This window comes from Tachypleus tridentatus, chromosome 9 (assembly GCF_004210375.1).
Source record: "Tachypleus tridentatus isolate NWPU-2018 chromosome 9, ASM421037v1, whole genome shotgun sequence".
NCBI classification, from domain to species: domain Eukaryota; kingdom Metazoa; phylum Arthropoda; class Merostomata; order Xiphosura; family Limulidae; genus Tachypleus; species Tachypleus tridentatus.
Genome location: NC_134833.1, coordinates 52,188,059 through 52,201,683, shown reverse-complemented (window position 1 = coordinate 52,201,683; position 13,625 = coordinate 52,188,059). Strand labels below are relative to the sequence as shown.

The window sequence follows — 13,625 nt, the reverse complement described above, 5'->3', positions numbered from 1 at the left end:
AAGAGTTCCGCTTTATGAAACAATTTCATGTAATTAAGATGGTACCGGAATGGAATGATGAACAGCAAATAGCATTGGAGTCGCTACTGACGACTAAAAAGTAACATCGAAAGTAACTAGAGTCTCTAATAGACAGAAGTTATATTGGATGACATTAAAGGCGTTACCGGAGAGGAAGAAGTAACATTCTATTGCACTGAAGACATTACTTGAAAGGAAATATGATATCAAATAATACTGGAGGCGGTATGAAGAGGTTTGAACAATGTACAGTTAATTTTTCATAAACAGGGTACATTAAAGTGACACACGAAGATTGCACCTGAAGATTATAATATTAAGCAATTTCAGTCCAAGTTATCTGTTCCCGCTCTTCAAATTGGAGTGTCTAATTTAATTATTCAAAAACTCTAATCCCATGAAACATTATTTAATCAGAGCTTTATAAGGCCTTTTTTATACGCTTTAAGACTTTGTCAATGCACTATTAGGTTTTACAAATATACTATAAGGCCTAGAGAGGTACAAGATATGACCATTGCGCTATGAAACTTTATCAGTGCTATATTAGGTTTAACTATTATGTTATGCTTCGCTTAGTGGATTAGGGGTATGTACCAAAATCCATGGGTTCGATTCCTCGCAGTAAATATAGCGGGTTTTGTGGCTCTACGCTGAAACAAATAAAATTAGGTTATAGAAACTAAATAGCACGTTTATTTTAAACATTGGTAATAGGTAGTTTATAAATATAAATGTGTGTTGAAGCCGGCATGGTCAGATGATTAAGGCTCTCGACTCGCAACCTGATGGTCGCGGGTTCGAACCCCCGTCACACCAAACATGCTCGCCCTTTCAGCCGTGGAGGGATTACAATGTTACGATCAATTCCACTATTCGTTGGTAAAGGAGTAGCTCAAGAGTTGGCGGTGAGTGGTGAGGTGATGACTAGCTGCCTTCTCTCTAGTCTTACACTGCTAAATGTACTAAATGGGACGGCTAGCGCAGATAGCCCTCGAGTAACTTTGTGCTAAATTTAAAAAACAAACCAACAATGTGTGTGTGCTTTTGAGTGCAGACATGCTTGTTACCAATTTTTATAACGTCATTGTTCCAGAGTAAATTACTTTACAAAAACATTTACTCCAACATTATTGGAATACTACTAAACAAATACTATAATATATATATACACTTTAACACTATTACAATAATTTTTAAAGCACTATTACAATAACATTCATTATAGCACCACTACATTAATTTTACTACAATACGATTACAATAGTATTTGCTACAATACTATTACACTAATTTTTACAACTTCACTATTACAGTAGTATTCACTAGTACACTAACGCCTGTGTAGAAATAGTTGAAACTTGACTACTAACACACAGCGTAACTTTTTAATTTTTATTCACTTGAATTAGTTCCAGTTTACTGAATACGTAACTGTTTTGGGTTCAGTGTTAATCTTTATTATTGTATTTCGGAATTATTTTTACAAACTGCCAAATGAATTTTAAAAAGTGCTTTCACTTGACAGTTTGTAGAACATGTACCTAATGTATTTATATCTCCCTTTCTTTTATTTGTTACTATTTTTCAAATGAAAAGCAAAACAACTGTTTGCAAATTATGGTGCGTTTAACATTTATTGAGATTACCTATTCTATTTCAAAACCCTTGCGTAGTTTAGCGCGAAACTCAAAAAACAAACAAACAAACTATTTTAAAAACGTCATTATGATAAAAGAATAAACGAGTAAGGCACGAGCTCTAAAACTTTACGAAAATTATTTTTAAGCCTTTTATTGTATGGCGGTGTTGTTCTATAAGATCATTATAGCTTTTACTTAAGATATTAATTAATCTTCCCTATCCCTTTGCTTATGTAGTTTCGATAGCATTTTCAGTTGTGATAAGTCCTACATTTGTCATTTTCAGACTTAGCTTATTACTATCTTTCGCACTGGGCGTGTATAAAAGAAAAAGTAAGCGTCTGTTTCCACAACAGCCGTATGACTGTATATTCAAGATGTAATTATTTTGGATTTTAGGTAATCCCTGAAATATATATTAATTACCAAGTTCCGTTATTCTCCTATGTCTAGCATTTTAGGTATGGCATAATTGAAACTTTACAAGTACGTAAATAATAGCCACCTGGAATTATATTTTGTTCCCCAGTGGCACACTGGTATGTCAGCAGACTTACAACGCTTAAATACGTGTTTCGATACCCGTGATGGGCAGAGTACAGATGGCCTATTGTATAGCTTTGTACTTAATTATAAGGTAATAGGATTTATATTTTATATATAATGTGACTAAAAATTTTAAAAAAGGTCAACATAAAATGAAAAATATTTCTTTCTTTAAAAATAGAAAGGCATGTTTCTAAACATTAGTATAATTTTAGTAAAATATTCTCTCTGGGAAAAAATATGTATGTTAAACACTACAGCAACACAGTTTAAAGCTCTAAACACTGCAGTTGGTGTCGGTTCTAAACACTGACGTCATTATCTAGTGCAATGTTTATGTCTGTGGATAGTATGACTCCACTTAACTTCGCCGATTTGTTGTTCTAGTAACAATATTACCTACTGGTACAGCGATAGGAGATATTCAATGTAGTATGGATAGGTCAGAATTTCGTCAAAGTTAAAACTGATAGGCAAAAGATAAATTTTAGTTTATCCGTATTCGTAAAGAACAGGGTGTTTTACAGACATCTGTTCTGTACACTAGACAACTTTAAAGTCAAATACCCCACCTTTAAGTATTTTCACTTTTTCCCGTAGCCTGAGTATGGATATCACAATAACAATGGTTGTGAATATCATTGGCCAAGTGATAAGGGTTGACCCTCACGTGATTATACCTAATTTGTTCTTACAGTTGTTCGCTCACATGACTTTCAATTCTTCCTTTCTACACTTGATACAATCTTCCATCACATTTGAGCTTTAAGACGCTTTCTTTTTAACTACTTTAACAGATGTGTTCCCAGATCAACACTGTAAAAAATCATTCATGTGGTGAAAAATTAAACCATAATTGTTTCTTTATGAGCAGAATCAGCTACAAAACTAATTCTCTGGTTTTAAAGTTTCACATCGTCGGAGGTGTTAAATAGCTCGTCTGTACTTTCTTCAACTTGACCAGAATTATGTGCTTGTTTTATTCGCAAGCATTTCAAGTTCTTTCCTATCTATTAATGACCTGATAGTTGGTTCTTGAGAACTAGAGGACAAACTCATTGCAAAAGAACAAGAACATATTCATAACAAAATTACTGAAGGTAATCAGTATGAATCTCAATATCAACTGTGATTGTAAGAGATTGGTTTATTACATACCAATATACTGATGTTCTACTGGATTTAAGTCTTGTTGTACATCCTTGTTCGAATGTAATTGGCCTTGAATTTGTCTTTTCAGGTCTAATCTCGTGTTACACTGCCTGAATTGTGATAGACAGTCTTGAGGGAAAAAATATATAACGATTATACAGTAGTTAATAATAAAACTAATAATTTTTATATTATTTCGTTAGAGCAGCCCTGAGGCATCCTTAAACGTCTTAAGCATCAAACCATGCATCATCAGAGAGCTTCATATTTCACTAATAACAATCGCTGTATTCTTTTTCTGTAAAAAGTTATCCCATTATTTCGAAACTGCATAAATCCTAAGAACGTGTGTTTGTTATTGAGAGTCTTATATTCAGATATAACATTTTCGAACCAGTGAGACACTTATTCTAACTACCGTGGAACTAACAATAGATTGTTTTATCAGCGACCATATTCACTGAAGAAATGATGCTTCTAAAATACATTCTATTTCCGTTCTATTGTTCACTAGGTTAAAACCATAAATTATTGTCCCTTGAGTTTATAAATTTATATATATATAATAAACTCATAAAACAGAAGTACTTTAATCCATCTTTATTTTCAAATATTAATTTAGCTTTCGAAAATTTCCAAGATGTTTTCTTAGCTAACTAATCCGTTGACTTGATTTGTTCTGCAGTTCAAACAAATCCAACACGAAGTGTTTCTTCCATATATTCAAACGTTGAAAATGCTCGCCTACAGTTTCTCCCAATGCATTCACGCCGGTTTTCGTCTCATTCTGTAAGCTTCGTGATATTCGTTATTCTCAGATCCTTTCAAATTACAGTCAAGAGATTTAAAAACGTAGTCACTCTCATCAATTTTCTAAATAGAAACAATAACGTTCGAAGAAACGTTATCTGCTAAAATTAATGGTTAAGGGGATAAAACTATATTTATAATAAGAAGGTTAAAACACGGGAACGTCGAGGAAAAAAATAAATGTGTCGTAAAGGAGTATTTATCTACATTGTCAAACTAGGAGCCAAACAGCAGTGGAGGTATACAGCTGTGTAATTCATGCATGCGCTTTCTAGCTTTCAGAACCAGACGATAAAAATGACTTGCAAAACTTACCACTCACACACTCGTATATCCCTAACGGTACAGCAGAATTTGGTGTCGTTTTGAAAAGGAGTCCACAACTGAAAGTTTTGAGTTTGTACAGATATATACCATTGGTTCAAAACTTGGATGTTCCACTACGCAGCTTGGCCCGTTAACCACCAAGCTAAGTCGGGATCTTCACACAGAATAAAAACGCTGAAGGAAATCTAGTAGAATCCACACTTCATCTGGGGAGAAAGTTTTTTGTCATCTTGAGGACTAAATTGTCAAATTAGAAGGAAACCAATTTTTCTATTTAATATTGTAACTTAAATAACTTAACTGTAATATAAAGAAAGACTATTTGTTCTATGGTTGGAGAAAGTCGTAAAGTCAGTCTGTCATTTCTTTCTTATTTTGCTGTTCGCCATTTATGCCTGTCTTCCTCATATCATTCAGAGCTTTCGTTACTATTTACTTCTATAAAGCTGATAGTTCCCACGGTGTTGTATAAACAGTGATGCTCTTTGGCTTCGTTACTATTACGTATACACTCGGGATCCTTGAATCGTTTCATATTTGTGAAGTTTCTTTTAACACAAAAGTGTAACGGTTTCGTAAGAAGCAGGATTTCAGAGTTTACAGAATAGATGAAAATTATATAAAGTACATTAAACTCACGCATCGTAATTCGACTATGCAAACATAAGTATTCATTTATCAAAAGCTGAGAATTCAGCACACATTAGTAGCTTCAATACAAATGATTAGTGTTTTTTTTCCAAACATGCGTTCGCTTAAATTACCTATCAAAGCAACAGTGAAGTAACGCAATCGCGAAGTTTTACTGAATCAGTCGCGAGCAAATGTTTGTTTTGTTACTAAGTCAGTCAAGGGTAAATATTGGTTGTTTTATTTCTCTCAGTTTCGTTTTTCTCCTTTTGAAAACAAACAAATGTTTTTTGTTAATTCGTGGGTATTAATTGCGTCATCAAATTAAGAGTGAGAAATATGATTGTAATACAATGTAAAAAATGATTGCGAAGAGTATTTCGTTTAAGGGCAAAGCTATATTAATGGCCTATGTACGTCGTACTCACTACAGGGATTAAATCCCGAATTTTGGCGTTATACATTTTCGAATTTACCATTTAGCCACTAGAGGAAACTTACGAAATCGGAGAGAGTCTGGTTTATGTTAATGACCTTTTTTGTTGTTATTTAAATATATTTTTAGTGTTAAGCGAAGCATACTTTACCATACTTTCTAAGTTGTTTATTTATTGTTTGTTTGTTTTTGGAAGTTCGCACAAAGCTACTCGAGGGCTATCTGTGCTAGCCGTCCCTAATTTAGCAGTGTAAGACTAGAGGGAAGGCAGCTAGTCATCACCACCCACCGCCAACTCTTGGGCTACTCTTTTACCAACGAATAGTGGGATTGACCGTCACATTATACACCCCCACGGCTGGGAGGGCGAGCATGTTTAGCGCGACACGGGCGCGAACCCGCGACCCTTTGTTTATTTAAATATTAGATTAATCCTATTCAATAACATCAAGAGGTACAATGAAAGCATTATTTATTATTAGTTTACTTATTTGATGACTTTCTTGGGCTACAGCTCCTCATTAAAATATACAACCAGAGTTGTACAATTGTAACAAGACATCAAAAGTCGGTTTCTAAATGTACGAAAGAAATGGCACGAGATGTGAAGATTTAGAAAGTGACACCGCGAGTCGATGAGCTCGGCACAACAATGTAATAAATAACACGCAGAAAGCTGCATACGTATTAATGTCACGCTACATGAATGTTTTCTACGAGTTTTATGGGAATAAAATATAGTTGAACTAGAATACAAGCACTGAAATGCGTTAAGAATCGTTAAACTTCCGACTTTGTGTGTTACGATAAAATAAAACTACCTCGTTGTAAGCCAGGGGCTCTAATAGTGGCATTTGTGATACCTTTTTGTTGTTGCTGAACTTTAGACGCAATTTCTAATACAAGGGGAACAGAGTACCTTGAGATACGAGCAATTTGTATACTAGTCACGCGCCAGTAGAACGAACGCTTCTTCCCGCACTCTTAGCATGCTGTGATGCTAATTTGTACTTGCTAGAGCCTCCTTCTCTACCTCCATTTCACTGTTAAGCCTAAAAATAACTAAGTTATTGCATTAATGCTAGAGTGGATGTCTAGGCTCTACGAAGAGCATTTATTTTTTCATTGAATGGTCGTATGTTACAAGTTATGAAGTAAAGTTGAGCGTTTACAGATAATCAAAAAATTAAAGATTTTTCGAATTTCCAGTCATTTATTTTTACGTCTGAAGTATGGTACTAAGCCTAAACACCGTCGATTAATTACAGTTCTCACTTGTAGCTTTTTTAGAAAGTTTGTTTACCTGACTTGTAACATCATTCAACTCTCATCACTTTAACTGTTACATATCAACATCGGTTGAGTCCTAAGATAAGTCATTTTGGAAGCCAAACATAGCATATAAGCATATCTTCAAATCGCCACCTAAGATTTGTTTAAAAGGAAATAAATCGATATAAATATTGAATTCCATTTGAAAGAAAATGCTTTTTAACTTGTTGCTTGTATATCTAGAAATATATCAAAATATTCTTATTGATATTAGTAATTAAATTGGGGAGGTCTAGGTCGTAAGATGTAATTCTTGAACAGATGTAGTATGATTGTTCACAATAGTAATTATTAGTTTTTTTTAAATATTATAGAAATAATGGAATGAAAATGAGCTAGGTATGGCCTAGTGGTTTCTTGTAGATAACCAAAAGCATTTGTTACGTATTACGATTACCAATAACCTGAAATTGAGTTAAATCCTATGAAGTTAAATGGTTTGTAATGACTAAAATCTGTAAACGTTCCTGGCCAAATGTCTGTAGTTTTCCGATTAATAACTGTTAATTACAGTTATAGCTTCTGGAATTTATAGTATATTAACTGTAGCAAACCAACGATATATACTGTCCCTTGGGGCGTTGATTTATAAATGTTAGGTGAGGTTCTCGAAATTAAGTTGCTAACAACACAGGGATTAACACATATAGGTAGTACTTCGTTGATTCTTATTCTCGGACCTGAGTGGGGCAATGATATGTCTGCAGACTTACAGCACTAGAAACCGGTTTCAGTACCCGTGGTGGGCAGAGCAAAGACAGCCTATTGTGCAGCTTTGTGCTCAATTTCAAACAAACAAGCAAACCTTACACTGGAAAATATTCTTCAACTTTAGTAAGTAAAGGAGAATATCGCAATACCGATTTAGCTGTATAAGTTAGGACCATTTATACATATATAGATATTTATACATATGTATAGATATTTAACTGAAACAAACATCAATATTAAAATAAATATATAATAGTAAACTCGTCACAGCATATAGTGTCATTTTCTCTTATATTGTTAACAAATCATGCTTAAAAGCTAAGCTATTTAACGATGTCGCTTTGCACAATAATAAACTCTTAAAATAAAGAAAGAAAATTGTTACCTACTATGTAATTCAAATTTTAAGAAATAAAGCTTTTGTATGACCTTAACATAATAGGCTAGATCATCAGCCAAATTCCCAATAGAATTCTGAAACAGCAATGTATCCCAATAACTCTGATGGCACAGTGGTATGTCTGCAGACTTACACAATGAAAACCGGATTTCGATGCCCGTAGTGGGCAGAGCACAGATAGCCAAGTGTGTAGCTTTGTGCTTAATTCTAAACAAACAAACAATCCCACTAGCTCATTTATTATGGACTAGGACTAAGCCAATGGAAACACTTATTTTTTTTTTATCTTTTGATAGAAAAATCGTGTCTTCTTAATAAATTTTACAATAAAACAATATTTTGAAAAAGGTAAATTTTTGTCTGAATTTTAAAATATTCAGTTTTGGTGCAATAACTTGATGCTAAAAATTCAGTTGAATGTAGTGGGTATCAAGAATTTCAAAATTATCAGTAGAATAGCGTGGATATAAATAACTTTAAATTGAGCGGTGGAATACAGTGGATAACAATAAGTTAAAAATGGTCAATAGAATAAAGTAATTGGGTAATAAGAACTTTAAAATTATCAATGGAATAGAGTGAGCATCAAAAACTTTAAAATGATCAGTAGAATAGAGTGGGTAACAATATAATTAAAATATTCAGTAAAATAGAGTGGGTTACGATAACTTTAAAATAGTCAGTAGAATAGACTATGTGACAAGAACTTTGGATAGAATATTTTTCTCATGTTACTCTATGAAAGGCGTCTTCTAACAAGTTAAAATTATTATTGGACAAAAGGTTTGTTTGTTTGGAATTAAGCACAAAGCTCAACAATGGAATATCTGTGTTCTGCTAATCATGGGTATCGACACTCGGTTTCTAGCATCCGAATACATATCGCTGGATCACTAAGGGAGCAATCAGGTTTATAATAATTGAGAAAAGTAAAAAAGTGTTATCTGATTATTATCCATTGTCCAGTTGTTAAAATGAATGTGAAAACCATTGAAAAAGGGAAGTACTGAACAAAATGGTTTCAAGACTGCATCTCAATACATAGTACCCCTGAATTATATGACAGGCAGTAATTAATTGTAGAAAGGTACGTGAGGTTTCGAATAACAACATATATCCTGGAGGACCTTATTATCTTCCCATGTTTGACAAAAGCAGTGAACAGCGACAATGTCACGTGCGAAACTGATTAAGAAAGACTAAAATATACATGTCATTAAAAATTACATATTCTTTGTCAAAATATTAAAACACGTTTGAATTAATGGGAATAAAGACAGGCATGTTATACCTTCATGTTCATATCTCATTAAATGACTGATGAAATGGTTATGTTTTGGTCCACTTTATTTAGCTTTTACATATAAATATACAGAGGCACGGATGAATGATGTGTGTCATAGGTGCTGATTTTTATCACTTGCATTATTTGTATTTGTAAGTGATATGAATATCTTGTCTTACTTCTTGTAGTAGAATACATTTTAAACAAAGATGGTGATAGCCTTCTAACATTCTTCGTTGTATCAACATTTAGCCTAGAAAAAATTCAGTAAACCACCATTACAACAAACAACAAAGATAGTGTTCGTCTTCTAACATCTTACAGCAGGGTGTTGGGCATCAGTAAAATATCCATAAATTGCCATCACTATAAAAAAGAAGTCATTGGTCTCTTAGATCATATATTTCAGCAGAGTGTCTGGCACGAGAAAAACACATTAAATCACACTACTAATCCTGGGACTCAAAAAAGGATTGCATGTAACGTGACAAAACTAGTAATTAACTAATTAGTAAGGCAGATGCCTTTGTCCCCAGTTTTGAACTTCTATCCAGAGGGAAGACAGCCTGTGAGCAACATACTATGTCCAGCCATCCACATTAAGAGATTGACTGCCATTCTTATAATTCATCCACAGCTTAAAGTTCGGAATATACTTTCTGGCTTCGCATAGATTGAAACTTATTTAGTCTGCTCCGAAATCTAGAAGTTACACAGAGGCAAACTGTGTTTACACGAAAAACTACAAATCATGATGTCACACCAAACATGCTTGCCCTCTCATCCGGGGTGGCATTATTTTGTGATGGCCAATACCAGTATTCATTGTTATAAAAGGTATCCCAAAAGTTGGCGGTGTGTGGTAATGACTAACTGTCTTCCCTCTAATCTTAAAATGCAAAATTAGGACGGCTAGCGCAGATGTCTGTAGCTTTACGCAAAAATTCTAAACAAACAAACCAAATCAAGCCCTATAGGAGTGTTTACAGAAAAAACTCCGTTGATCAGTTTTAACAAACACTTTATACATTTGTTTTATAAAGTTTATAAGACACACTTTGAATAATTAATACGCTGTTAATTTAATTGTATTTGTTAGATACTTGATTGTTTGTTTGTTTTTAAGTTCGCGCAAAACTACTCGAGGGCTATCTGCGCTAGCCGTCCCTAATTTAGCAGTGTAAGACAAGAGGGAAGGCATCTAGTCTTCATCACCCACCTCTTGGGCTACTCTTTTACCAACGAATAGTGGGATTGACCGTCACATTATAACGCCTCCACGGCTGAAATGGTGAGCATGTTTGGTGCGACCGGGACTCAAACCAGTGGATTACGAGTCGAACGACTTAACACGCTTGGCCATGCCGGGCCTAGATACTTGAACAAATACAAGTAAATTTTTGATATCAAGCTATTCAAATGTGCTATCTAGTGATTCCTCATTGAACTAAGTCTAATCAATAACGTATTACAGATTGATAAACATAAACGAGTTTTCTTAAATACAGTAATGATAAGTTTAAATAATGACTAAAAAAATTACCCAAATGCTTTTTATAGAAATACAAATTAAAATGTTATCTGCATTTTAAATTTTATTGGCAATGTTACTGAATCATTTCAGTGAATTTTATAGTTAAAATACATGACATTGCGAAGCGTTTGTGCATTTTCGGTGATCAGAGAAAAAAATTTACTTCTACAACAAATCATAGAAAAAGTTATTAACTCTTTTTAAAAAGTATATCGTCTATATCAATTTCAAGCTTCAGGGAAAAGTCGAACGTTCTTTAATGGTGGCTAAATGTTGTCATACGGCGTATTTTCTTTTTCAAGCCTATTTTTACCTGTTTATAACTTAACAAGTCTTAAATGTGGATAATTTAACAAGTTTTTATGTGACAAAAGAAAAAAATATGTCAAGATTTAAATTTAAACATTACAATTTTGTAAAAGATAGCAATGAAAACAAGTCTAATTGTATAAAACAAATTTTAAAAATTACGAAAGAAATTAGGTCAAGCATTCGTATCAAGAAACATCAACAACATCTGTAATACTATGAAGAAAAATAATAATAGAAGTTATACATGAACGTGGAAAAAGGAACTAGATGTAACTTTGGACTTACACGTTTATTGCACAAACAAATTACTGACTACTTATCGCTAAATACACAGGCAACAGCAAATTAATCTTAGACTAAACATGTTGCAATAATAGATACTTGTTTTCTGGCAAAAATTATAATAGTGAACTTTTAATCAATGGCGTAGCTAGGGGTGCAAGGGGAACATCTGTCCCCGGGCGCAGCATCGTGGGTGAGGGTGCCAAATTGATGTCACATAATAAGGAAAATTGTGTAACGAGGGGGCGCGAAAACTGACTTTGTCCCCGGGCGCTGAAAATCATAGCTACGCCTCTGCTTTTAATCGTTAGTTACTAGAACCGTTATATATCAGTTTATTACAATATTATTTGAAGATATCTGTAAATTTCTTTGCGAATTTTGAAGAAATGTGAATTAAATTTTTGTTTGTTTTTGCAACATAACTTAAGATTTTATTTTAAGTGTTGTATATTTATAATATTTTCATTTTTAATGGATGTAATATGCAAAGTTATCTGCTAGCTTCAAATGTAACTAGAAAAAAGGTGTTATCGAAACTTGTTTCAATGGTTACATTTTGAAGTAGGTGGGTGTTACTGAATGTCTAAAAATGTGATTTCATAAAGAAATTAAAGAAAACCATCAACATATTTTGTCCATGGATATAAGATATTAGGTTACCAGAAGAAACATTTTGCATACGTTTGCTATAGTTTGTTTTGTTTTAGAATTTCGCCTAAAGGTACATGAGGGCTACATGTGCTAGTCGTTCCTAATTTAGCAATGTAAGCCTAGAGGGAAAACAGCTAGTCATCACCACCCGCCGCCAACTCTTGGGTTACTCTTCTACCAACTAATAGTGGGATTGACCGTATTATTATAACGCCCCCACGGGTAAAAGGGTGAGTAGATTACGAGTCGAAAGCCAAAACCATCTGACCACACCGGCCCATTTTTGCCATTACATATATATATATACATTCACTATTAAATCCGTTGTCAAATATCTATAAAATATATACTCTTTAAAAAAAGAAACGCAAAAGGCAAAATTTGAGACATATTGTTAACAAGTTTATTCCGAGTAGTTCTGTATGACATGTGTGAAACTTTGCACATTCACTGCTGAACATCCAAAGTCTGCAAAGGCGACGTCCACGCTCAGTAGGTGAAGTTTAACGTCACTCAACGTCAATAACGAGTATGCCCCCCGTGAGCATCAATAACTGCTTGGCATCTCCTGCCCATGGAAGAGATGAGATGACGAATCACATTCTGTGGAATGGCTGTCCACTCAGCCTGCAAAGCTGCTGCAAGCTGAGGTAGAGTCTGCGGTTGAGGTTGTCGCCGTCGAAGACGTCGGTCCAACTCGTCCCAAAGATGTTCGATGGGGTTTAAATCTGGTGATCTGGAGGGCCAGGAAAGAACGTTAATGTTGTGGTGTCTCAAGAAGACATTGGTGAGTCGGGCTGTGTGAGGACGGGCGTTGTTATGTTGAAAACGTCGTTGACGTTCACCATGATAGGTTGCACATGGGGCCTAAGAATCTCGTCGACGGTTGCGTACGGTCTGATCGGAAATCCTACGCAGCCCTGGTATGGTTGAGGCAGTAGACGTCGCAGTGGTGGTCCTATACCGAAGGTGAAATAACCGGACGTAGCGATCTTGTGCGGGCGTGGTCACACGAGGTCTGCCAAATCGTGGACGGTCACAAGTTGATCCATGTTGTTGGTGACGATTTCATAGCCTTGTGATGGTGCTTGGGTGGACATTCACAGCTCTGGCAACATCTGATCGAGATTCGCCTGCTTTCAAGCGACCAATGGCGTTGTTGCGTTGTGCTTCAGTCAGTCTTGGCGTAACTGTATTGCGTGTCGGTGGCTTAACACTGAGCTATGGAAACCGAGAACCCGTCATTTTTATAGGGATTTTGCACATATTGCACTTGCAGGACATGCAGATCTCTCAAACAAATTTATTGAACACGAATGCGTTTTGGCGAAAAATCCGATGTTTTCCTCTGTTTTCAAAGTGCACAACTTTTATTGTCATTTTGATCTGACAATCAGTGCCTTAACACGTGTAACATCACATACTCTGAGCTTGTAACGTTACTACATATATTCATCTTTAAAATAACAAAAATATCCTTTTTGCGTTTCTTTTTTTGAAGAGTATATTATAATATCTATAAAATATCCATAATATTCATAATTAAAGCA

General features: G+C 34.6%; 1 long non-coding RNA gene across 1 annotated transcript in view; it reads right to left on the bottom strand.

Moving 5' to 3' along the window:
* Window positions 1-5,232, bottom strand: part of LOC143225254 (uncharacterized) — a 135,092-nt gene extending 129,860 nt beyond the window's left edge. Inside the window, exon 1 of the long non-coding RNA XR_013013750.1 lies at window positions 4,488-5,232. This is a non-coding gene — a long non-coding RNA (uncharacterized LOC143225254). The remainder of the gene's footprint in view (window positions 1-4,487) is intronic.
* Window positions 5,233-13,625: the final 8,393 nt, after the last annotated feature.